Raw genomic sequence first — 27,462 nt, 5'->3', positions numbered from 1 at the left:
GCTTAGCAGCATGTCTCGCGAATAGCTGAGCAGGATTCCACGTATTCATTCCTTGCGCCAATTTAGCTATTAACGAAATAGTTATACCTGACAATGCGGTTGTAGTTATTACGGAAGGAGGAATAACGCGTCAAATTATCGCATCAACGGCAGTTCGTTCGAATATTGGATTCTGGCTCCCTGTATGAGCAATCTCGAAGACAACTTGTAGCCATAATTTCACTGAAAATCAGCAGGATACGCGTTGGAGTGACCTCTGCGTCACAACTGATGCGGGGAGGCGAGGTGAGATGCGTCGAACGCTTTATCATAGACTCGGACGTAGACGGAGAGCAGCCATGGCCTCGACCAGCGCGAACAACGGGTCAAAACATTCGGGTCCCGGATGTCAGCCGTCCCCGCACTCTTGTGCCACTCACGCCGAGTTTCGGGGCTTTCGTGGGGCGCAATTTCTTTGCCTTCGACAGCAGCGTCGCAGCTCGCTACGACTGACGCGTACTTCAAGCGTTTCTTGCATTCCAAATTACTCGACTGCTTCGCACTGCACACAGCGACGGCCAGGCCCGGGTCGCTCCCTGATTTCCACGCGCAACGTTACAAAAAAAAAAAAAAAGAAGAACGAGATTTTTTAAAAAAGAAAAGCGAGAAAGAAGAAAATATCGTAAAGAAAAGAAAGCTTGTCGTATCCAGGCCTGTGCCATGTTTTTTTCCAGAAACGCCGCGTGGCTAGGCGGAAATTAGCAGCAACAAATAATTCGTTAGTTTCGTTGATAGCTAAATATGCTATTATTACCTTTTTAATTACTAACTTTCGGCCACATCTGCTTGCCAAATTGAAGCCGAGGACCGAGGAGTAGTGAAGTAAAGTCTGCTTAGCAGGAATCCTAAGAATAGGGCCACCTTCAAAATTAGTATTTTTTTCACTTCTAGCTTGCTTCCTTTTGACAACTTATAACTGTGAGGCCGGGGAGCTCTATGAGTGCATCACCATTCTAGCCACGAAGGAGTGCACCCGCACTAATAGAAAGAGCACGCCTGCAGAACTAATGGAACGAAAGGGATAAGGCGCAATCGCTGGAGCCAGATACTCATTCGAGCATTTATGAGATGAAAAACAGAAATGTGAAGTTGCGTTTGACCGTTTAATTAGATATCATCGTCAGAAAAGTTCTTAATATTTCTTTCGCGCTCTCTGATTTGTTGTAACGCGGTGTACCACGTAATTTCCATTACCAAACGCCGCCGTTACTTGTCCCTATAGGGGAAAAGAGACTAGACATCTGAACTCAAGACTTAGGCTGTCAGGAAGAAATGAATGGCCGTAACGTCGTGTTGTGACAGGGGATCTACGAAGGATGGCGCGCTGAAAGGTCCCGGTGATTTATATGAGGGACGAGGGGTGTCGGGGGTATGCGCCGAAATCTCAGAACACCCACGTTGTCAAGTCCTACATCCCCCAGTTTCCCTAGTCCCTGTACGGGAACGTAAACGGACACATTTCGGAACTATCGTCGCCAGAAAGTCCTATCCGCTGACTCGACACTTTCAAGCTGCGTACAAGGCCAACCTCGTGAACTGGTTAACGTAACTTAATGGCGGCTCTTTGCGGCTCATTTTAGGTACTAGGGAAGAAAGCGCAGCCCGCGGCATAAACCAGGCGAGCGGCTTGTGGGGTCACAGCCGACCCACTCCCGGGGTCATTGCATCTAGACATCGTTCTGCCAAGTAAGTCTCCTCGCGCTCTCCTTACGTACTTGCAGCACGGTGTGTTCCACTACGCAACCAAACGCAGATTGACTACACACGTGCAGACGCCTCCTTCTCCGCGAGCCAGACAATGAGCTGAGAAGGTAAAAATCAGGAACAGCCAGACATTGCCGGCAGCAGAACGGACTGTCGATATGCACTTCCCCGATGCCCGGAGCGGAGGACACAGACAAACGCGCGGAGCCGCCTGCCGGGCAAGCGAAAGGGGAGAATGACCTTATTTGCCTATTCCATTTATCAACATTCGGCCGACAACACGGGCCGCTTTCGGTTCATTCACGAAGAGGAGCCACACCGGGCGGAGACGAAAAAGAGAAACAGGACGATGATGACGGGTCCCGGGCCGACCAGTGCGGAAGACTAAAAGAAGGCGAGATAATAACATCTCGCGATATGGCGGGCGCCTTCGGCCGGCCTCATAAATAAAACATCGGGACACGCCAGCTATGTGCCCGGACGGTCGCGTTGTCGTCTCGGGCGCGTCTTTCTCTCTTTTCTGCGCCTACGCGTAGCGAGCGGAAAGAATGTGTCTATGTGTACCGTGCCCTGCGTCAGTAAAATACAGCAGCGTTAGAGATGCGGGAGGTAGCGCTGACGCCCGCCAGGGATTCATGCAGGGCACTTTGCGGCGCTCTCAAGAGGCATTCACTTTCCATTGCACTCGAATGACATTTATCGTTGTCATTGGTGTTCTTGCTGTTGTTATTAGTATTGTTGTTGTTATAACTATTGTGCTTCGTATTCCAAGCATGGTAACCAGGGATCATCCAAAATCAAAACGGGGGCTGACAGATGGAGTATAGTACACGTGGTATGACCGCCGCGACGACATCTACGCGGAACTACTCAGCCTAACGTCTCTTGAAAGGCCAAGCCATTGCCTTTCAACTACCCCATCCACTGTCCCCAGACTCCATCTTAATACCTTCAATATAACCCGACGTATTGCTGCTACTCTACTCAAGTAATTCGTTCAACTCGAGCCTCTTTATGTTGCTTGCACACTGACCGGCTGACCGGCTCTTCTAAAACCGCAAACGCACGCCGCCTACGACACCTCTGTAGGCTCCCTAACCTCTCGCGCCGCTATTATCCCACCCTCCTATGTTCTTCTTTCTTTTTCTCAATTCTTTTTTTTCTTTTTCTCTTTATTATTTTTTTCTGCCGCCTTCCCACTCAACCACTCATGTCCCGAAGTCTTAGATATCGCGCCTTGACTTCAGGCGCCAAGCGACAGCGCTCACTTTCTTTTCAGTCTCTCCCTTTACAGCCAGCCGCCACAGACAAGAATCGCACGTGATGTCACTCCACTAACCCGTTAAACTCAACCTGCACAGGATGACGAGGCCGCCTTTGACGAGGATAGGTCGTCCTATAGAAACGTTGGCCAGCCTACCTGAGGCACCTTATCAATGTTTGTAACCTTGATACCACACCAGAGAACATTAGCCTTTTCATGTTCCACCCTGTCATCACCAACACTACACCGTACACAGAATAATGAGTCTTTATAACGGTTATTTTTATAATCTTGATAGCTTTCACAGCTCACGGTAATTGTTCTTCGTGCTTTGCGCTGTTGTTTTACTGTTTGACAAATTGTTCAACTGCCTTTCATCTGCTATTGCTTCTGTACTTACCTTGTGTTCTGTCGTATGTAAACTCTTCTTTAGATAATTTGGTCTTATTATTCATTGTGTTTGTTTTGTTTTTTATTTATATTTTTCTGTAGCTATTCTTTGATTACCGACTTCAATGTAAGCATGAGCCAAAACTCAAACCTTAAGGCTGGTCGTCGACACGTTAAGTAAGTGGTTCCTAGATTATTATATATTATTATTATTATTATTATTATTATTGTTATTATTATTATTATTATTATTATTATTGCCAGTAGCAGTGTTACCGTTGATGTTGTGAACGCTTGCAACGTCAGGGTTGCCAATTACCAGCTTGGAAACATACAAACACCGCGCAAGTTAGGAAGTAAACTTTTGCGTATTCGACGAGTAGTTGGGTAAGTAAACTTGCCGGAATGAAGCTTTGCCCCCCTACTATTTTCAGTAATGTACAATTGTTGAAGTGCCCGGTAGGATGAAAATTAAAAAAGAAGGAAACTACGAACGTCAAGTTAGCAAGCGTCTTCTGAGAGTGATCCCACCCGCTCATAGAAACATGAGGAAAAGAAAGAGAAGGCGCGAAGCACAATACAAATTGACACAACGCATGACCTGACGTCACATAGTACTGACATGTGGTTGCTAAATCGCACGGTCAAGTAGCATCGTTGCAAGTATTCCTTAAGCATCTTCCTCAATGCTTTACCGACATAAGTTCTCGACTATCGTAAATAGACAGTTGACTTGAATGTAGCCATCCTAGCGCCCTAAATATTTCCGCCTTCGCTAACCTCATTTACCTAAAATCATCGGAAGAGGCTCAAACAACTCTATGAATTTACGTAATTCCTTTCCGAGATGATGCTGGAGAGGATAAAATCCAAAAGTATTAATTAACAAACAGTCTTCACAGAACCCAAAATAAACTCGCATTGGATACTGTGGGTAAACAAAGCCGGCTGCTAGATTTCAAACCAAGTGTCGTTTGTAATGATCTGAAATTCTTCGAAGTTCGCACTAAGGTCGTTCACGTCTGCTCCTGCACGAGTTTCCTTACTATACGGCCTTCTACGGAGATGACAGAGGGACACATCATTTGCATAGGAAATGAATACGCGGTTGAATTATAAGACGAAAGTTCTAAATCCGAACGCACTCGTTTGATAGAGAAACATACCTACGTAAAGAGCGGCCGCTCAAGCCGTTTCGCGGCCGAGCAAGTAAAGGCCTGACCACCCGCCAGGCGGCGTAGCGATGTCCGCTTCGGCTTCACCTCAAAGGTAGACAGCTTATGGTATACGTCTGCGGGGCTACGTCCACGTGTCCCGTTTCCATAGAGACGTCGATGCTGCGCCGGTCATGTGCCACTGGTTACGCCCACTCCACAGCGCTTTTCCACGCGTCACCTCACTTTTGTGGTAAAGTGTTTCCTTTTCTCTGTAGAGAGAATTTTTCTATTTCTTGCGTTAGGAACATGGTTGAATTATGGGGTTTTACGAGCCATAACCACGATCTGATTATGAGGCGCGCCGTAGTGGGGGACTCCGGAAATTTGGACCACCTGGGGTTCTTTAACCCGCACCTCAATCTACGTACACGGGGGTTTTCGCATTTCGCCCTCATGGAAATGTGGCCGTCGTGACCTTAAGAACATGCATAGCAATACGTTTATTGTGCTTGGTGAGCGTATTTCGCACGGGTAGCATAGAATCTGAGTCGTAGCAGCCGTTTAACGTGCAGCCACCAGTTTGTTCTTGCGCCCATTATTTCTGGAAGAGCACGCGCACTACTAATTCCAACGCGTAATTTCCCAAAAGTTCCTCGCAATACCTTAGGTTTGAAGCACAGAATTTGTTATCTGTGACCATCCCGTGCCATTACACAAACGTTTCATTCGGCGCGGCTCGATCAGTGTAATGCGCATTTGGGATCGTTTTGTGAAGGAGTTGAGTTGAGTTGAGTGGTTGTAGGCTACTGGTGGGATTAGCCTTGCAGTAGCTGCCGGCAATTGCTCCACCGTAGCGACACTTAAAATACATAAATCATATAAATCAGACACAGACCTCACAACTACACTACACATAGTCACACCTAAGGTCACCATGTGGAGGCCAAATCCGTGTCCTGCAGGTAATTTAAAAGAAGGCGAGAAACCTCCTTCCTATCTAACCGGTTTAATGTTGTAATGGCTGGTCTTCCCGCTGAAGTGCAAAAACATTGCAGGCATATCCATATGTCGATATACGCGGACGACATTTGTATTTGGTTAAGCGGATATCAACACAAGCGTTTAGCTCTGATAGCTCGACAGGCCTTACTTTCAGTTCAAAATTACCTTCAAGGTGTAGGGTTGACTCTCTCGGTGGAAAAATCTGGCTTCATCATGTTTCCAGGTAGAGGAAGACGGTATGCGCGGCTGAAGATAGACATTGATCAATCTTGCCTTCGTCAATTGAAGTACAAACGCTTTTTGGGCGTAATTATTGACTACCGTCTACAGTGGCGACGAGCTGTGGACTCTATTGTGACATCACTATCTCCGCGTCTCAATGTGATCCGTAGAGTTGCAAGTGAGCAATGGGGAAATCACCCTTCTTCAATGATCAGGCTGCACGATGCACTAGTGACGAGTCGAATAATGTACCAGCTCCCTTTAATTTCCCCCTCACTATCACAGCTGGAACGACTTGAGGTTTTGCACAGAAAGGGCCTAAGGAGGGCTCTTGGCGTTCCGCAGTCTGCTCCTAATAATGCAGTACTTTATGAGTCTCTATCGAGACCTCTTAGCCTAGTCGCTTCACAAAGGCTATTGATGCAAATTGGCCGCCTCAAACAGACGATAGCCGGTCGAGCCCTTCTACAGAGCCTTCGAAAGAGATCCGAGTCCCGAGCGTACTTGGCCCTTAATACTATTGGTTACCTGGGTCTTGACGCTAGAGGTCGAACTAAGAGGTTGAATCCACCTTGGTCTTTCGCGAGCCTCGATTGTTCGTTGACAATTCCTCACGTTCGTGCTAAGCGGAGTTCTCCTTTGGCGGCAACACGTTCGCTCGTACTGGAACATCTTGAAACTGAATATGCACGTCATCTTCAAATTTTTACTGATGGCTCTGTGGACAAGGTCAGAGGATCTAGTGCAGCTGCTTTTCATATTCCCGCTTTAAAGTATGATTGGTCGGTTCGCTTCACTACAGTCGTGTCCTCCACAACGGCCGAAAGCGTTGCCATTGAGGCAGCCCTAAAAAAGCTACGGCTTTGTACGCCTCAACCCGTAGTCATTCTTACAGATTCGAAATCCGCCCTTCAAAGGTTAGAGTATGGGTTCCCTACTGATGCTTTATGTCTAAGCTCCCTACGCTCGGTGCACACTCTCCTTATCAAAGGCTTCTCCATACGATTCCAATGGGTGCCCTCGCACATAGGTATCATAGGCAACGAGATGGCGGACAGCCTTGCCCATAGAGCGCTGTCTGGGAATCCTTTGAGAAAAGTGCCTCAAGAGGACAAGAGACTCTTCAGAGAAGCGGTGTCGTGCCACTTCCACTCTTTGTGGAGCTCACCTCACAAGCCATGTGTGACTAAGGGTCTCAAAAGAAACCAAGCCACTTTACTGCTCCGCATTCGCACGGGCTCTGCTCGTACCCCTGCGTGGATGTGTAAGACTGGCCTGGCGTTGTCACCATTATGTTCAACGTGTGGTGTGTGCGGTGACATAGAACATTACCTTATGTGCTGTACTCTGTATGACGCGGAAAGGAGCGTGTTATTCGGGTCCCTCAAGAGGACAGGAATTCCCCACAGTTCTATACAGGACATTTTTTTGTGAAGGATGTTTATCTCACTGTGTGTGCACGCTGCATGCGCCTGACCCGGTTCGCAAGTGGCACTTGACGCGTTGTTTGTCATGGTTAAAACACTCTTCTTGTAGTGTGTGTTTGTCTGGGCCTTTATAAGGTCTGTGCGATCCAGTACTTCTCTTCAGTTCCCCATGTAAACATGAAAATATAAACTTTTTACTGCGATAACAACTACATGGACACTCCAGGCACATTTCTGCCGTCGGCGACGCCGTGAGGTTCCGCAAAAAGTCCAGCGGCAATAACATCGTCACCGCACGCCGTATGCAGTATGTGCGAGTGAAAGCGTGCGAAAGAGAGTCGGCGAACGCGGCTTAAATCTCGCGTGTGCGAACGAGAAAAGTGGTCCGGAAGCGCGCCCTCTCCTATCGCGCGCGAGACAGGCCGTAGATTCGTGTGCGCAGTACTTTCGACGTTCTTTCGCGTTGAAGCGAGAAATGCGCGAAGGTCAATTTGATCGCTGCAGCTGCCGCCACGATTCCTCACTCCACCATTTTGACAGCGAGTTTCTGCTCTCATCCAGCGAGATGTGGTGGTAGTGGTGGTTGCAGTGCTGCAGCAGGCGGGGTTAGCCTGGCATACATAGCCGGAAATCGGTCCACTTGAGCCTTCTGTGACTGTCACTGTGTGCCACCAGGTGTCGAAGAGAGCCCCGGGTCTCGCATGAAGGCAATCAGCAGTCGTTGTTCTGGTTAGGTCTCCTTTCTCTAACCGCTTCATCCAACACATTTTGTTCGGACTTTCATGATACGCTCTGTTGTCTAACCGTAAGATTTCCCTCGTATTCATTATTGATCCTAGGCGACCTTAACTACCCTGCTATTAATAGGGCACTGATTTCTCCTCAGTAATTAGAAGTTCGCCCAAGTGCTCATCTGTCATTCATATTTGTTTGGACTGTAACTTACGCAGCTCACGCTTAAGCCAACTCTGTGCAGAACACATTCTGCTAACATAATGGACTTAATGCTCACGACAGCACCCCAGCATATATTATTCTATTAGAATTCGAACGCTCTTACAAACGACTAAATTTAAAACGACTAAATACGACTAAATAAATTTCGGCCAACACATACACTCAAGAAGAAAAACCGAATTACGACGCCTAGCTATTCCTTCGTACAACGCATAAATGCGGCAACCATCTTTGACCTTATTACATCAACTCGTGTAGCTACAAGTGAAATCGATCCGCGCGCTGAAATTTCAGCAGCCATGAATGTACAGTAACAAACCTTCTACTGCAAGTGCTAGTTGAAGAGGCCAAGTTTGTCCAGGAAAAGCTTCACTGTCATTGTATTCAAGACAATGTTGTGCGTGTGCGCACACACGCACACACGCACGCACACACACACACACACACACACACACACACACACACACACACACACACACACACAAATATACAGATCCAACACACTAGTTGAGATCAACGTGAAGCGAAGCTTTAGTGAAGCTGTTAATTAATGCAGCACAACTAACGGAAGGCATACGATTGTGTTTAGCTCCATCATACATGACGCGTAGTAGTATAGCGGTGATGAAGACGATTAGTTACCTGTAACGAGGAGGGCGAAGGTATTCGGTATAAGTAGGTGTAATGTTGGCAGCTATCATGTTGTAGATATCGTCATAAGATGAGGAACACTGACAAGAGCACTCCAGGGTGCTATCGGCAGACGAACAAACATCTGCAGTGAGCGAAGACATTTGGCACTCGTCCAAAGGTGTCCCACAGACCACTGCTAATGTCGCGCGGAAGTATGCGTGTTCATAATACAAAGTGGAGTACGAGCAGGCAGACAGAGTTGGCTACAATTCTAGCAACAATACTAGGGAGCGCGATACTGTGCGACAGAACGACTAGTCGCCATCAGGTACAGGGGCCGCGAGGTGAAAAGAACAGAAGTAGCGGACTGATGGGCAACCACGGGCCGAAGTCACCAGAACGTAAGGAAGGAGGTGCAGCAGGAATAGAAACAGAGCGGTGGTGGGAAGACAGGTCGAATTGAGCAACGCCGATAGAGCAGCCAATCAACGCAGAGTCGGTCGACAGAAAGTCGAGACCCAGAATCAGATCTCGAGGACACCGCTTCAGGACTATAAACAAAACTGTGGTGTGGAGGCCGGCAATAGTCCGTCGTGCTGTGCAGATGCGAACGACAGGACGCGTACTTCCGTCGGCAACGCGTACGGTGCACGGAACGACGGGCGTGAGGATCTTTCTGAGCCTGTGACGAAAGCCAGAAGTCATTACATACATCATCTCGGCTACTGCATCGGTCAGGGACATAACGCGGATGCCATCCAGCTCAACATGTAATAAGCTTACATAGGCAGGCAGAGGTGCCAAAGATTTGCGAGGCCGAGTCGAGTATGCAGCATCATCTCTGGGAGCTGGATCGACTAGTTTTTCAGAGGAACGAACGGCGCCATTGAAGGGCTACGCGCCTGCGGCTAACGAGACCGACGTTTTGGGGTCGATGGTGATCGGCTGGTACTAAATGCAGTAGCTCTGCCGTCGTTGTTAGAAGCCTGAGCGTACACATGAAAATGGCCAGGGCTTTGCTCCGAACGCTTTCTCTGAAATCGCCACCGGCGTGACGATGGTCAACGGCTGAGGCAGGGTCGTGCGATATGTCCAACGCAGGAGCAATTAAATCAGTCGATGACCACGGAAACTCGCTGCCAAAACGCTGCAGTAAGGAAACGTGCCAGCAGCAGCGAGCGCATTGACCTTCGTGCTGCTGCTTGCATCACGCAAACTAAGCCGCGGAAACCGCCTAGCGCGGACTCGTTACCCGCCGCACATGGCTTTGAAGATACAGCGATCCGGCCGGGCGCGGGCGGCCGCCCGGTCCGCACGTTTACCCGCCCGGAGTAGAGCGCGCCCCCTTCTCTGCCCTCCCCACGATGTCTTGCACGCGACGGAAGGCGGCGCGCTTTGTCCCCGCTTTCCTCCGTTGCGTACGCGAGATTGAGCTGCGATCGCTGGCTCACCCTCTCACGCTTTCCCTCGTACATACAACATGCAGCGAGCGGCGACGATTTTAGCGCTCTTTAACATTATACGGAAGCTCACAGCGACGGCTACGTCGACGACAGAAATGTGCCTGGAATTTCCATATAATTCCTATCGCAATGAAACGGTGCAGGCAATGTCAGACGCTCAACCGCCGTCTGCCTCTAAATGGTGCCTGTTGCACTAGTCGCGGTCGGTCGCCGCGCTTCCGGCTGATAAACCAGGTGTCTGCGACAACGCGAGTTTCCGCGCCGATGCCCTGCGCCACTTGCACTTAAGCAGCTTTAAAGCTGTCGGGCCAAGGCTCTCAGAGGTGCTCGACCTGGCTGGCATTGATAAAACTTCGCATGCAGCATAAGTGTCCCGTTCGGAAGCCGTACCATCAGTAGGATATCAGTTGCCTTCCATGTGCATTGCGAAAGGCGGATATGTGAGCTTTTCAAGGCTTTAAACACGGGACAGCTGTGCCTGCACGGAAACCGATGGTCCCTTGCGCGTCTGTACATTGTCCATCTCTTGTCGTCTTTCGACATGGTCTCTTATGCATCTCATCTAGTCTCTTGAGATGGTGTCTTGTGCGTCTTGGCGTCGTTAGTCGCTTGCGCCTTTTGCAGTCTCTCAGCGGCGAGTCCATGTCACCGCATTCGGTCAATGACTGCTGTGAAAGCAGGAGTTGTGGTTCCGACGGGGTCAGATGTATTTCGTTTCCAGGGTCCTTGGACAGATTGGTGAGGTCCTAGAACAGTTGGAGCTCGAAGAAATACCAGATCAGTGGAGCTCGACGAAATACTAGATGATAGTTGATCCTTACCCGCCGCACCGAGAAATGATGACGAGCCCGCGATACTCAGCGGGAAAGATGACCGGTGCTCGTGAAGTCGAACTTCGTTTCTGGCGCCCGTCGTTATGGATTGGGCCTCGAATATGAGCTCGCAGGCCACACGGCAGTGAGTAATGTGTGGGCGCTGCTCCATCTAGCACTTTCTACCGCCTTTGGTTGAGCGGACATCGTTATGGGGTGGGCCGCGCACCCAGTGTCCAAGCAAAGGCGAGATTGGGGGTTGGGTCGCTGACTGGCGGTGGATGGGTTGTAATGTCGGGCTCTGGTTGTGATGGTGAGGTATGGTGTAGGATGCTGAAGCAGAGTTCGACACCCGAGGTGGCAAAAGTAATTGACAACCGCCGTATACAGCAGGGCACGCCCCGAATCTATCTGCCAAAGTCTTGTCGGGTGCAGTCGCAGCTGCGGCAAGGTGCTGTTCCCACACTTCGCGGAGTTGCCGTCGCAGACACTCGGTTGGAGTAGACAGCTATGTCAAAGTAGAATCAGTGGACGCCTTACGCTTCCCACGTCTGGATTGGAGCCTAAGGCGACATCCAGTAAGCCGGTGCCTGCGGCTGGGCAGCTTGCGGACCTCTATGTCGAGGCGTTGCTGGGAACGACTGCCGCGTCCCCCACCTTGACGTCACCAATCTCACGTCACTCGTCCACGGAGCAGTGCTGGTCACTGTCGCTGCAGGCAAAGGAGAGCCTGTAGAAATCAGCTACGAAAGCTGCACGCCATTCAGGCCAGGACCGGCGTCTGATGCCATCGTACTCGTGCCATGCCTTGGTGGCACCGCAAAGTCGGTTTGCTGGAACCGGCGTTTTCGGTAGTCCGGTCAAGAGTAATGATCTTTTTCCACGCAAAGGAAGGCGTCATTCTGAAGTACTTGGAACTCGTAGATCGCAAATAACTGGAGACGGTAAGCTAAGGCGAGGACCTGGAGCTTACGGAGGCGATGTAGTCCAGTTGCTCTGACAGCAGCGAGATGGCTCGCATGACGTTCGTGAGGCTGTCAGGCGAGACTCTCGAGGAGACAGGGGCGGTGTTAACGGAGAATACGACAGCCCCGGTACACACGCTAGCGAGATGCCTCTACAAGGAAGCATGTACGGCATGCCTTGGCATCTGACATTGTTGCTGTCCTGGGGCAGGAATACACGGCAAGTGAAGCTTCAACGGCGTCCCATGGCCACAAGAGGCACTAAAGAAAGCGAGATCCTACGAGGACTGTCCTTAAGGCAGGGAAGCCTTGGGCTGCGTTTTCAGAGACTGCACCATGGAGAAGAAACAGTGGGCCGGCTTGCTTGCTTGTCACTTCTTCCGTGCTGGTGCCTGCAGTCGTTGTTGCTGCCTCAAAACATGGCTCGTACCCACGCGGCGGCTTGGTCACACTGGATGAATTGAAAAGTGGAGAAAAAAAAAATACCAAAAGGGGTAAAGGCAAACATGCCCGCAGTCCGAACAGCCGAGCCAAAGTGCGTCTGTTTTTCTTCATTGCACAACATATATATCCACAAATATGCCCGCCCAGGTACGTACCGGCTCAGTAGTTGACAGTAAATAACGACAGCGGGTTCGTCTGCGTAACCGTTTGGACATCCTCGATAGACGTCCTCTCACAATGGGCAGAGTGCTTGAACCATGGTCATGCTCTGATGAGTTGAGGCGTGCTGTGAGTGAGTGTCCTTCGCGTTTCGTTTTTTATCGGGGGCTAATCTTATGGACTGCCCTACGAGTGATGTAATCTTGCATATTTTAGCGAGCTAATCTCATCGCCGTGTTGTCCTTGTTTATGCATACATGAAAATACTTGTGCGGACTTTTCCACTCCGGTGTAATGGGTGACGGTCCTATATTTACCAGACTGTGCTTTCTGTGTTGCTGCCCGCAGATTAGCTTATTTTTATTCGGTTATGTTCCTGCGCGTATAATAGTATCCACATATTATTGTTGATGTTCCCTGTTTATTGCTCCTAGAAAAAAGAATTTTGAATTTTCGGATACTCGGCCTTAATGTAGCCTAGATTCTAATGTTGATAGATCTTAAAAAAAAAAGAAAGCAAGAGATTGTGGCCACGCCGAATCCGAGATAGTTGACAAGGAAGGCTTGCTTTAAAATTAAAGTTTTCTATAAGCTTTGCGCGATCCATCTACACTCAACAACACATCCTTACGCACAACGTTCATGGACGAAGTAAGCCGCGTAACTTACGCAATACTGCACCGTTCTAGCGGACGAACTCGCACTCCCTCTGCCGAGATAATGAAAATCGCGCGGTGGGGAATCTCGTGTCTTCCGACTTGTGCTGGATCGGCTTACCATCTTGGGTGCATCTGGTTCTGTTTTCTGTTTTTCGTTATTGTTGTCGCGCATGTGAACAGGGAAGCTCCCAGCGCTCGCCCAATGGCGCGACTAGGCGCGGCGCCACCTTGAATTACGCTTATCGGGACTCGCGACGCACCGGGCGTTATGAAAGCGAAGCAAAAGGCGTCTTTTGTTTCCTCCTCATCGCGCTTGGCCTCTGCGCTGCAGCAAGACAGGATATTGCGCTTCCGCTGCAGTGGTGTACGCGCGTGGACTGCTAATAAGACAGAGCCAAATGAACGCCGAGAGAATTACCATTCCGTCGAAGCGATTTGAGGCCGCAATAGCAGCAACAGGTAGTACTAGAAAAAAAAAAACAAAGCAAGAAATTAGGGACATCCAACGTATGCGTCGGAATTATTGTGAAGCGATGTTTTTCTGAAGCATCAAGTGCTATCAAGCGAAAAGCGCGAGTCACAGTCGTCTTTATTGCCATCCTGCGTAATGTGTCAGCTACTGATATGGTAATATTCGCAAAGCCGCACTGGATTACAACTTTCATCCCGTGCATTCTTTATGCACCACATGATTCGTAAGCTATGCCGAAGGCACGCTGTGAGACGTCGATGCACTGATACCGCGAATGCGAAGGATGACGCTTCCTGTTTGTCGAGAGAAGGATGGTGAAGAGGGGGTGAAAGCAGAGAGAAGTAAGGACGCCTAACATAGTGGGAAGGCTGATTCTAACACGCCCGTTTCATTCTCGCGTGTGCCAGCGATCCAACGGAAACTGGCACAAAAGCGTGCATTACGCTATGCGACGCGTGCGACTATTTGGCTGAACAGTCAAAGGAAGGCCCGTAACCTGGGGGAGGGTCCTGGCGGCCCCCGAAATTATCCCCGCGGCGAATTTCACTCGATGCAACTTACATATATGTCACTATATTATATGTAGATGTCAATATGTACACCATATGTTCCTACTATCATACGCCAGCGATGTCCGGAGTCCACACGAGAAAATAATGAACAGAGACCTTTCATAGCCGTCGTTCTCACCGCGAAAGCCCTCTGGAAATTTATTCCGGGGGTACCCCACTGAGCGATCGGCCCGTGGTGTTCACAAAGAGAGCTTCTATTTGCAAGAAAGCAAGGAAATGGGGGTCGGGGGCCACGCGATGCGTGAATCTAATTAGCGGTGGCAATTTGTGTCCGAGTCTCGATGCGCAGAGCTCCCAACTGGACGCTGACCGCGCACGTGGTTGAGCTCGTCGCACGCGCCCGCTGGCCAGCTCGCAAAGCGCGCTCTCGTTTAGCGGATTTCGCGCAGCGTAATTAATGTTCCTTGCGCAACCTGTTCACACAGGCGTTGACGGCACGGACAGCGGCCTCGTTTGAAAACCAGTCGCGAAGCGAGCGCTCACAATTGCGAGATTTATGCGTGAATGTCGGCGCCAGTGACCCTAGGCGTCAGAGGTCGTATGCAAACGCAGTCGTTAATTATTTTGCAGGTACTGAAACACAATTATTAGCATTGCGCTCGTCACGGCATTTAGCCTTGCGCTGTAGCAAACAGTACCTGTTGATTCAGGCGCTGTTTCCATTACGATTGCATCACTCTACGATTGCGACATCGAACGCATTGGCACCCACGGATGCTGGCAGTGTGGATTGCGTGGCAGACGGGGGTAACGCATATTGCACTTGAACAATAGGAAGAACTAGAATTGGCCCAGCCATGTAAAGCGTAACTTACGCAACTTGTCAAAGAGTGGCAGCCAAGAGAACGAAGAACAGTCGTGGTCCGCAAAGAACTATGTGGTGTGATGATATGAAGAAACTTGCAACTATAGAATGCGCTGGTTCGCGGGAGGCGCGTGTTATTGGTGATCGATGGTTGAGGTCTTCGTTCTGGAGTTTGTATAGAATATGCTGACTATGGCAAGCGATCCACTACAACTACGACGTCTTTCTCTCATAAGGCGCTTATTTCGGTTATATATTTAGTTATTTATTTATTTATTTATTTATTTATTTATTTATTTATTTAAATATACGGCAGGTAGCTAGAGCTGAACAAGCAGGAGAGGGTTAAGATGTTAGCAGAGAACGTTAGTAGAAAAAGCGATAACAGTAGTATACTTTAAAGCAGATCTGGGCAAACATCTCCAATGTCCGACTTAACGAGTAAAAAGAAAAAGAGCGCACGCGCTGGAATAACTTCGTTCGTGCGAAATATCGAGGTAGAACTTGAGAGTGGTTAGTTCTCGAAAACATGGCGGGCTCCCATATAGCAAATGAGTGTCGCGATTTAAGCCGATATTCTTCTGGTACAACGCATAACAAAAAAGAAAGAAACCTTAATCTGGCCAATCTAGGGGGAAGTTGCAGCGGGTGCAGCTGCAGTCGCTCCAACATGCAAGTTACCGACGACGTAGATTTATAACCTCATAAAATAAGCCGAGCGTCCAAACGGTGAATGCGCTCCACCTTTGCAGTATTGACAGCTTAGAAAGGATACCAAGCTATTGCAGCGTAGTCAAGGACTAGGCGATCTAAGGAACGATACGCTTCCAGCTCGACATTAGAAGGAGATCCATTTTATTTGCTTCGAAGAAAACGAAGTTATTTAAACACTTTAGCGCGCCGTATACGATGTGGGCGCTCCAGAAAAGCTTACTGGTAATTACCTAATTATGACACCTAAATATGCTACTGCGTTTACACGTCCCAAGGACCGCGTCAATGCTGTAAGTATGAATGAAAGGCATTTTGCTAGTTGTAATGGGCATGAATACAGTCTTCGAAGTTAATCCTCAGTCCCTTTCTTCTTTTTTCGTCCCAGACCGCGAGTTTACGTGAGTTTTGTTTAGAATTGAGCAAGAGGATGCAGATTGAACACTCGAATATAACACAAAGCCTTCGGCCAACAACTTCACTTTAAAACAATCATCAACGTCATTGGCAATGCCGCTTACACAAATAAGAAAAACAGCGGTCCAAGTACTGAATCCTGCGGAACCGCGGATAATAGCCGTAAATTATCCGCCCTGACATTTATCCCATCGCAGCACTAAATTTGCGGTGCGCCGGTGGTAGAATTCGTCCGGCTGGCTGAGGAACCACTTTGCTCATTGCCATGAAAGTTGTCATGGCCTTTTGCGAACTCGCAACAATAACACCTCACACATGCCAATGCGAGACACATTTCCCCACCCGTTGGCTGCATTTCCCTGAGGATTTCGATGGGCGTTCGCTCTTTGCTTCATAGAAAACGAATCACACTTCGTGGCTCCTACCCCGTGGACGTGTGAAGCACAACCACCATCTTCAACTGACAGAAGCGCTATGCCACGCAGCTGCCTCGAGATGAAGCCGGGCCGTTCCAAGAAAGGTCTACCGTTGGGAATCGATATGTTTACTTCGCATTTACAGCCGTAATATGGGTAAAAAAAATTAGGCGCAAAGACTTTCTGTTTCACCCTCGTAGTAGCGCGCAAATAATGCTGACGCCCACAGCGGTAGGCCGAACGGTGACTCGCCTCCGCCAAGGACGCGACTGAGTGTAGCGTTGACGATGGGCCGAATTCGCTTCGTACAGTCAAGGGCATAGCAAGCCTCTTGATGCCTTAATCCTCCGCACGCGAGCCGCGCATGCGCCATCACTATAACGGCGGGAGCGGCGGTGGCACCGACAGTTTTTCTTTCTTTTTTTCTTTGCGCGCTGAGCTTTCACTTTATCCGCGCAGTGGCATCAGCGAGCCTCTTCGATTATCCGTCCCTGACAGTCCGGGACTGCTTGAGATGGTGCTTCCTGCCAGTGAGTGTTGCGTATGCAGCGTCTCGGCTAGTTCCGGGCCGTCCAGGACGAGAAAGCAAAGATGCTGAGTGCGTTCATTACACACGAAACCTTCCGGTCATGTATTTTAAAAGTGAAGCTTTTCTTTGCAAACCTACCCGGGTGTCGTAACTCTGGGTGCTGCAGCGTAGCTATTCTCTTGCCGAATAGGCCAACCAATCACAGCTGAGTACGGCAACCACGTACGCCGCGGTGTTCCTTGCACCACCACCAGACGGCACTCGTACCCACGCAACCGCCGCAGCGGTGGCGCCGGCTGTGCGGGGGAAATAAATAAAAGCTACAAGAAAGCTCGCATTTGCACATCCGCCGCTGCACTGTAATGAGGAAGTCAACACTTCTTGCGCATACAATGGATTTGTAGCGCGCCACGTTCGTATCTGCACGCTGCCTCTGCTGCATCTGAAACCATGACGCGCCCAAGGCGTCTGTTGTTCTCGCTGGTAGTCAGCAACTTTCTTTTAAAGGGCCCTTCACCAGGTTCTGCCCTGTTGAGCCGACAAGCGCAGTGCATACAATGTGCCCTAACAGTCGTATCTACTAAGTATTACACCCCTACGCACCGCTTTTGAAAGAGCTTAAATTTTAAAACCAAACATTATTTACCCTCCTGGCGGACTCCACGCTCCCAGCCGGAGAGTCGATGTCAATCGCGCATGTGTGCCTACGTAGGTGCTAGTGCTGTGACCCCACTAGTAGTGACACGTGACTTCGAAAATTATTCAAAACAACATCAGTTACTTAGTTAATCTGCTGCCTCAATAGACCAATTGAGGTTTAGAGAAATAATAAAACATAGAAACCGAATGTCTCCATGTCCTTGCTTTACTTCATATCGTATCAAGAGAGATGTACTTCCGTTTCGTCTGCTGGTTCCCACGCAGTGGAGTATAGCGCGCAGAGAACGAAAGTATGTCATTTTCTACCGCCTTCCAGCGCCGCGATCCTGCTCTTTTATGCGCCCGCTCCTGCTTCAGTGATTGTGACTGTGGCACTAACTTATGCACTAATCAGGCGTTCTCGTGCACAACGCGCAGGATAGTCCACTGTGCGAAACAAGACAAACCCAACAGCTCGTGCGCAGTGAGGCACTAGAAGTGCCTCACTCAGCAATACTGCGTGCGATGGATAAAAAAAAAAAAGACTCCGGGGCCTGCGAAATATTCATCATGCGATTCTCCGGCTACAGCATGGGACAACGCAATGAAGGAATTTCGCTCACGGAGGCTAGACGTGGCAAGTTGAGGGAGTGTCTATGTTGGCGGTGACGCTCACTTCCTGAAATCATAGGTTCGCGTCACCTCAAATATCTCTATCTCTCTTACTAATAAAGTAAATGGAAAAATTGTTGCAGTAGAACACTCCTTAGAGGGCACGTGATGATCTCCAGCGTATAATCAAAATTTGGCAACGTTGGCAACTTTGGCTCCACTGAGGCATTATCTGGAGAACGGCTTTATCACATAGCCAGTTTTTCAGTGCCGATGCACACGCGCTGTATGGAACCTCTCAAGCATGATATTGTTTCCAGTCTAGGGGATTACGTTAGAATAGCAGCTTCTCACAGTATTTAGCCCAGGAGACGACTATGGAATGCTTGATAGTACCAGACTGCGGTATAAATGTTACAAACAGAGATAAGGTTCCTCAGAAAGGCTGGTCTACGTTTCTACAGACGGGCCTATGCACATTTATGCCACTTTCTATTTTCGCTGCTGCTTTAGTGCAATGTTTTCGCGCGGACCAAATCACTGCTAACCTGCAGCGCTAAGTGCAGATTATTTGTCCTAAATGTATATGTACCCTCTCAACGTTGCCAACAAAAACTTGTTGGAATTATGTCAATTTTACTAAATTTAATTTTTGAAAGTTCTGTTCACTGCATTACCTTGTGTGCTGCAGCGAAGTTCAACATATTGCCGAAGGGGCAATCTGCCAAATTTCAGATTATGCTCCAGCTTTGCCTCTTAAAGTCAAGAAATGAAGAAACATGTCACCTAGCAATATATCTTAACTTTTGTACTCAGTTTCCCAATTGCTTTGTGCGAAAATATAAAATTATGCAAGAGCTACGTAGCCGCACCAAATCAAGGTAATGTATGACGTCGCTTGGAGCAAGTCAGAGTACTTTATTTATTTCGCCTAATTAGATAATTCCTTATTATTGTTATTCAACTACTCAGGCATTATATTTGATTTAAAGAATAGAAAGTACCGCCCTACTAGTTGCACGGCACTTTTTTGTATATTGCGAGCTTTCTTTCAGGCTTGGCAGAGAGAGAGAAGGGAAGAAGGAAAGGCAGGGAGGTTAACCAGACTGAGTCCAGGTTGCTACCCTACACGTGGGGAGGGGTATGGGGAGAGGGAGGGAGAGGGAGAGAGAACTTAGGTGTAGGATGGCTATAGTCGGACACTCAAGTCTGTTGCCCTCAAGTAGTGAAAAAGCGATCGAACTGCTTTCTGGACTAATGAACTGTGAGGCCAGGCTCCCAGGATCTTCGCTTCCGTAAATGGCCTGTCATCCAATCTATTTAAGGCACACTGGAGAGTCTCACGTTGATTATGGCAAACAGCATTTATGTAGGGCGTATTGAGCAACAGAAAGCTGGATGAATAATTTTTCCGCACGCTTGAGAACTTTCTCATTAACACTGTTGCTCTCAACATAATATTGAAGAAACAAATGCAAACAAAAGTAGCCCCATTTAAGCGATGAGACCGTTAGATTTGGCTTTCCAAACAACGCCGCGGGTGAAATATATTTGGAAATAAAATCAGAAGGGAATACTGTTAGATCATACGGCGCTTGGTTCTGTCCAACTACGTGGCACCTGCATATTTTTACATCTTGGACCAAGTTACGTAACACACTGCATATTTCTTTTAAGTGTCTCTTTACTCTCGCCTGCGCCATTCGCGGGACACCATGCAAGTTCCGAGACGAGCGAGAGTCCCGAGGTACCACTGCGCGCCAGAGACTCACGAAATAATTAACGGCTGTTAATTATTAACCTCACCTTCGATTCAGCACTGATGAGGCCAAACGATCTGCTTATCACCTCTGAGCATACCGATTGATGTCAGACCCTGCATGCTAGACAGAGCCTGCATTGTCACCTCCCCCCCACCCCCCACTGCATAGCAATAACAAAATATTAACCGTATACCAAGCATTCGTTCGTTAATAAAGACAAAAAAGAATAGAAACACATAGAAGGAAAGCAAGTTTGCGATAACGCTAATATACGCGCTGCAGCTCCTTCACGCCATCATGGCTATTTGCATCGCCTCGGCTTTGTTATATCATTAGTTACAGCAGAGTCCTTCTAGGTTATAAAAAGCAAAACATATTCGGCTTGAAAAAAAAAAAGAAAACAAGATGGAAGTCAACTTTCCTGTTTCGGTGAGATGTTTCTGGAACAATGAACGCCCAAGTACGTGGAAAACAATATCCTGAAGTATGGAATTTAAAGGCAAGGTTATTAGTAGCACCGATTTATCTCAAGGGCGGTGGCGGAAAACCTGGTGCTCTTTTTTCTCCGCTAATCATCTTCCATCGACGCTCGAATTCACCGATAAGTTTAGAACATTAGTGCACTGCTTTTCACATTTATTATTTCTTTTTAGCGACCTATATACTACCGGTTGTGATGAAATTGACGAGATGACCTGAAGACAAAAAAAAAGGAAAGAACGCGAGAATCCTGCCGAGTATAGTGTCGCAATGCTGTATGAAGTTAGTAAATGAGATTGCAAAGTCGGTAAAGCTTCAACAAAACGAGGCTCTTTACTGTCTTTCTTTTTTTCTCCAAAGCTCCATGAAACTATGCAATAAAAACCCCACGTAAAGTAGAGAGCCTAAACAAGCTTAAAGTTTCCACTGGTCATCCATTCCCTTTACTTTGTCTCCTTTCCGGAAGATAACTCATCGTCAAGAAAGGGGTCACCCGCTCCATGTACCCGTTTTGCTCTAAGTAGACAGCCCCGAAGACAGCGAGCTAGCAAGCAATTCTCAGGTGGGTTTAGCACAAGACCCTGGAAGACAGCCAAAGCTAGCTCCTTCGTCAACGTCGTTCCTTACCATTTGTCTTCAGACCAAAGCGTCAAGAGACAAGGAACATTGTAGAGCAAACACCACGGCTACTCGCAACTTTCACAGATTTAATGAAAAATAAACTGTGCAGACGCCGTTGTTTGTCTGCTTTAGTACGTATCCTGCCTGTTGGCGCTTTCTTACCAAGGCGAATGGATAGCGACTTAACCAGGTTTCGGTTCGTTTACGTTCGATACCATTCGAGAACCCCAAGAATATAGAGTGCCGACAGGTCAAAGACGAAGCAGGTAGACTGCCCGAAACAAACAAACACACAAACAAACAGAAAACCGGAACGGGAAGTGGTGCAAAATGTCTGTTATTTACTACTCAATAACACTCAGAGTGTGCGTCATGGTAGGTCCTTACACTACACTGTCGGGTGCGATGCCGAAGCGTGACAGGCTCTCTGTGCCGGGTCCTCTGGTCACTCAGCGTCAGAAGCCTGGACAGCATGGAATCGGACATGCCTGACAGAGCGGAGTGCTACTGCGCTTTACTAGAGAAACGCACGCTAGATTGCTTCCTGCATTCTTGGGCGACATAGATCGGGTAAGAGTGATCCTGTCCTAAACGACAATTTTCGAAACAAGTTAGCATACCAATTCCCAGAAAAAAATACAAATATTGAAGATTGTAATCAGTTACTCTAGCTGCACTTGACCATTGCGTTGCATGTCATTACGAATATAAAAAAAAGAACCTTTGTTATATTCAGAGTACACAGCTAAAGCGAGGCTTATACGCAAATAAACGTGGCGGGCTGGCAGCCACAGGGTTCAGACGTAGGCATTAACTACTACAAAGCTCTGTTTACATTGGGTTTCGTGACGTGACTTACGACATGGCATTTTAACGTGCACAACGATCTCAGTAAAGCAATGTATGGGGATATCGGGTGGTTTACCATCAGAGGCGGGAGTTGCATACAGTGAAAAGGCGAACATCGAACGCGACAGAAAAAAAACAGAAAACCACTACACAGCAAACATGCACACCCATACGTTTTCCAAGTACTGCGACCTGTCCATACTGCAAAGCCTGTTTTAGTCATGAACAAGTACATTCTAGCGCAAGTTGCAAGTTCTCCCGTTAACTCAGTACCCGGAGTGATGTGTCGTGCAGTTAAGCAACAAGACTGCTTTGCTTCGAGACGGCTACTGTGGTGTCTTTTTTTTTTTTATCTCTTATCGCCACAACCCTCACAGTTCGTTCGCCTAGCGCAATAAAGCTGACAAGAATCCCACGACTGTGGGTAATCTGTGAATGTGGCTTCTCTTCAGTGACCGTAATTGTGGCGCAAATAATGGGGTCCAAGAGATGTGAACAACCACTACAAAGCTTGGTCAGTTTTCGACGCCAGGCTTATTCCTGCCGAGCGCCTGGACGTTTTACATGTTGTGCATTCCTGCCAACAAAAGGAAACAGCTTGTAGCATCATTATTTACAAAGAAAAAAAGTGAGCGCGTACACTGGCATTCGCAAGTCTTTCTTTGATATTCGCAGCTCCGATCAACAATCCCGGACTGAGCAAGAACTTTGAAACCTGTCGCCATGGCCAGTGTTGTTTTTGAAGCCAATTTACTCCAGTACTGTTACTTGTAAACATTGTGTTTATCCCACCTATACTCGCGCTCACGGCGCCACCGCCGCATCATTTTAAGGTAGAAGCCTGTAGTGTCACTACACTAAACTAAAGTATTTGCACTAAAAAAGAAAAAAAAATGAACTTTCACGCCCGCAGTCGTTCTGGCGTACACCGGGACAGATACTTACAAACGTGCACAGCTGACGAAACGCGGACGCCATAACGGCACATTTACGCTCGCAGTGCATCACACATGAGAAAAGCGCAAGCACGGCCAAAGGTTAAGTTCAGACCTCGGCAGAATACACGCAAAAACAGAGCACAGTCCATCGAGTAAACACAGCGCCTCTTCCAATAATGACGCCGCAAGAGTTCATTTTGCTGTAAAAGTAAATAAGTTACGTTTTTGCTTTGTGTTTTTTTCTTTGCTACACAGAAACTTCTCATACAGAGTTCGGTCAAGCTTCTGTCAGGGCGAGTTGAGTTCGGCAAGGCAAACCGCGAGGCTGTAGCTGTGCCGAAATATGGAAAGTTTTAAGAGTGTTAAAAGTGGCTTTCTTTGAAACAAGGGGGACTGCTCAGAAAAAAAAAAAAAAAAAAAAAAAAAGATGCATTGGCATTAGATCTTGGTAGATGCCTAAATAGTTAAGCATCGTACTTAACTATTTAAATAATAGAACTTATGAAAAAAAGAAAATTCACTATTAAAATCGGTGAGCAATGAGCGTTGTCCTATTTTTCACATTTCTTGGAAGAGTAGCCATTCGCCGGTGCTACTGCGAACATTTGACTTGACCAGCACGTCAGTAGGAGTGCTAAAGCTTTATTAACATGTACTTTCACAATGATACGGCTTGACAAACAATCCATAGATTATTTTAGATCATACTACAAATAATTAGGACGGACAGAGCATTGGTCAAAATACTCCTTTTCAGCGTGTCCTGGCTCATTTTCTGAAAAAGATTACCCTCGGAAACTTTTACTTCCTGGAATTTCAATGCATGCAGCATGAGTTCCCAGCTAGGAAAATGTGAGAAAATAAACTCGACAGCCTACAAAAAAGTTTAATTATGGGGTTTTACGTGCCAAAACCACTTTCTGATTATGAGGCACGCCGTAGTGGAGGACTCTGGAAATTTCGACCACCTGGGGTTCTTTAACGTGCACCTAAATCTAAGTACACAGGTGTTTTCGCATTTCGCCCCCATAGAAATGCGGCCGCCGTGGCCGGGATTCGATACCGCGACCTCGTGCTCAGCAGCCCAACACCATAGCCACTGAGCAACCACGGCGGGTTCACAGGCTACAAAGGTAATAAGGGGCATTCTTTGTCTAAATGTCGGTATAAGGTAAAAAAAAGTGTCTTATAGGACAGCGTGGTAGCCTTCATGCAGTGATATCTTCCCGAGGTAATGTCAAATTGTGCAGATACAGCTACATTACCTGGCACCTGTATTCATTCAGCACAAAATCAATGCAGTTAAAAAAGGACGCTTGCGATGCCTGTATCTATTCAGCCCCGGAATATGCGGCGATCACAATGCAGTAAATTCAAGCCTTTCCTTTGTAGTTGATAGCGGAGTGAAGTATTCTAGCTCGAAATCTTAGTGCCTTTGTTGGAGTATTTTATAGTCCACCCTACAATCGTCAATTTTGCTCAAACAATGTATAGTTTTTTCCGCAATCAAATGCTAGATGTTTCTCGATGTATTCCAGCCCAGGTACGAGCTATGTGCTTGTTCTTTGAGTGTGAAGAGTACAATAAAAAAAAAGAAAACGAAAAAAAAACATAGTTACGTTGGTTGGAGCTGCCGTCATTCCATAGCGAGGACAAATAAGTAGTCGGTAAGATTACGAGCATGTTTCGGTTGGTTGGAACGCATATGATCATGCGGAAGCGGCGAATGTTCACGTGTGCGATACAAAAAAGAAAAAAAGAAGAAGTGTGCGTGCATGAAGACAGATGTACTGCGAATAGAAAGAAACGAGCGCACCCGACCTGCCGTTCTGAAAAGAGCGAATAAAGCAACAAAAGTTTACGCTATAAGGATACTGACAAGACAGGATAGGACAAAGTCCAAATATCGAATGACACTTGCACTTCCCCGCGAACAGCGACATCAGCTGCTCCTCCGTCCAGCGATCGACCGTGAACGATCGTCTGCGCAAGAACTATGAACAGCTGTATGTTGCATCAGAACAGACGTCAAATTTTACACAGTATATTGACAAACCACGCACACACTAGTTCGGTCATCGGCAAATAATTAGAAAACGCTGCCCTCTAATTTCACAAGACAGCTTTAGTCAAAGTCCTGCTAAAAACAAGCAAACAAACAAAAAAGCTAGTGCAACATTGGTTTACAACACGAAAGTGAAGTAAAATGTTGAAGTAGCATCTTGAAGTAACGTCTTGTTTCTGCGTTGTCGCCGACAATAGCAAAAAAAAAAAAAAAAAACAAGGAAGACCACGAGTACGCCGTGTCGCGAATTATTTCAATATCAAGTGCCACGCACATCCCATTGCCTAGTTGCGATATGCCTGTTGCGCTGTTGGCAACAGCCGCGCCAGACCGCCGAGTACAAATTCCGTTCCTTAGCGCTTCTCGGTTCACAAGAAACCAGTTTGAAAAAAAAAAAAAAAAATGTTCCGTAAAGCGGCTAATATCGAATGCATGCGGCGTCTCTGAACGTCGGCCACAGGCACTCACAGCTGTACGCGTAATTTGTAAACAGGCGGAACGCAGGCTGCTTCGCTCCTACAAAGGTGTAGATATGATGTGCGCTGCTTAGATGAAAATATGTGAAATCAGCGCGTGAATACGCTGAGTGACTGTCTCGATCTTGCATGAAAGTAAGAGGCGTGAAATTAACTTGTCTTAGGCGAAACGACTCCATTTGACGAAATAAATATATAACTTTTGTATTGTTCGCAGCACTGACGAGTATAGCGCTAAGCATGTTACGTCATAAGCTAAGGCAGAAAGGTTAAATTTTATTCCACCGACGTGCTGACGCATTACATTTGCTGTACCAAATTAAATTTTCCCTTTGCTTAGGCTAATATTTGCATGCGTGGTTCACCTGCTGGAAAGCAAGTTTTTTAAATCGGTTATCTCTACCGTTATCGTCGCGTTAGACGGTTCAGCAAGAAACAAACGACGCGCTGATAACCACTCAATGTAGAACGATGCTGTCAGAGCGCTGGACATTCGAGGTGAGTGAACGAGCACTTCACCGCAAGAAAGGGTGAAATCAGAACTAAATTTGGCGCTGGACATACGAAATATAGCTTATGGTAGGGAGATGCGCCGCGCGCAGACGAAACCAAGGAGATGCGAGCCCGGCGGAGCAGACGACAGGAGAACCATCGCTTACCCTTGACGGCTAGGCTCCTCAGCCGGCGCTCTGTAGCGTCGAGCTCCGGAGCCCGGCGCCGCGGGTCAAACCCCGGGGAGCCGCCGACGCTCGCAGCTCGGCGCCGCGGCTTCTGCGCGTTTCTCGCCTTTTTCACTGGCGGCACATCAACACCTCACGGCCGGTGCGGCTCACACACAAACACGCACATCTCCACGGCCGCTACGACATTCCGTCGTCGACGGGCAACCGGTCACAGCGGCAGCAACGGCGCGAAGCACCACGCACTCGACGATCCCGCCGACGCGCTCCGATCGTCGTCTGCTGCTCGGGCGCTCGCCGCTCTCGCTGCAGACGGCGCCGTTCGACGGAACCCGGCCGCCGCTGGGCGCCATCTTGTATTGCTCTCCCGCCTCTACTCTCTCTCTCTCTCTCGCTCTCTTTTTGTCTCTCTAGGCGACTCTTCCTCTCCGTGCGCCGGTGTCGGTTCGAGCGGAGACCTTCTCTTTCGAGGCTCGCGTCTCCTCTTCGCCCGCTCGATTTCTTCGCTGTCTGGGCGTGCTCTTTTCAATAACGCGAACTCTTCCCGCTGCTCCCTCCGTTCTCACCGTCTCGGCCCTTCACTTCGCTCGATCGGTTGGTTTCCCTTCTTTCAGTTTGGAGCGCTTGCTCCAGGTTTTTGGGTTTAAGCCGACAGGGTGCGTGTTTTCACTCCGTCTCCTATGGGTTACCAGGTGCCCCACGGCTAGGAACGAGGAATTCATAAAATAAAATAAATGGAGGGGAATACTTCATAGATGTTAAGCCTTTGTCTAGAAGTAAGACATTTTCCGCCATAGATATTCAGGTGGGTTCCTGGAAGAGAAAGGTGCCATTAGCCCAGCAATCCAGGTAGGTAACTAAATATTCACTAAAAATTTTACTGGTTATTCACTTTCAGACATGTTGCATACGACATTCAAGCTTCGCAGTAGTTTTTAGGTTTGTCGAGACCATTTTCTGATTATAAGGCACGCCTTAGTGGGAAAGTACTGATTAAATTTGACCCCCTGGGGTTCTCTACCACGCACCCAATGCCCGGTACACGGGTCTTTCTGCATTTCGCCCAAATTTAGCAGTAGTCAAGCCATTTTTGCTGAGAAGAAATCCCAAGACTAACCAA

The 27,462-nt window shown here is 47.9% G+C and overlaps 1 protein-coding gene across 1 annotated transcript in view; it reads right to left on the bottom strand.

Annotated features, from left to right (window-relative positions):
- Positions 1-26,726, bottom strand: part of LOC126544174 (putative diacyglycerol O-acyltransferase Mb3761c) — a 560,147-nt gene extending 533,421 nt beyond the window's left edge. Inside the window, exon 1 of the mRNA XM_050191407.3 lies at positions 26,322-26,726. The gene's annotated coding sequence lies outside the window, so the exon portion shown is untranslated. The remainder of the gene's footprint in view (positions 1-26,321) is intronic.
- Positions 26,727-27,462: the final 736 nt, after the last annotated feature.

Source organism: Dermacentor andersoni, chromosome 10 (genome assembly GCF_023375885.2).
Source record: "Dermacentor andersoni chromosome 10, qqDerAnde1_hic_scaffold, whole genome shotgun sequence".
NCBI lineage: Eukaryota > Metazoa > Arthropoda > Arachnida > Ixodida > Ixodidae > Dermacentor > Dermacentor andersoni.
Note: the sequence above shows the minus strand (reverse complement) of the source record. Positions and strands in the feature narration are given on the sequence as shown.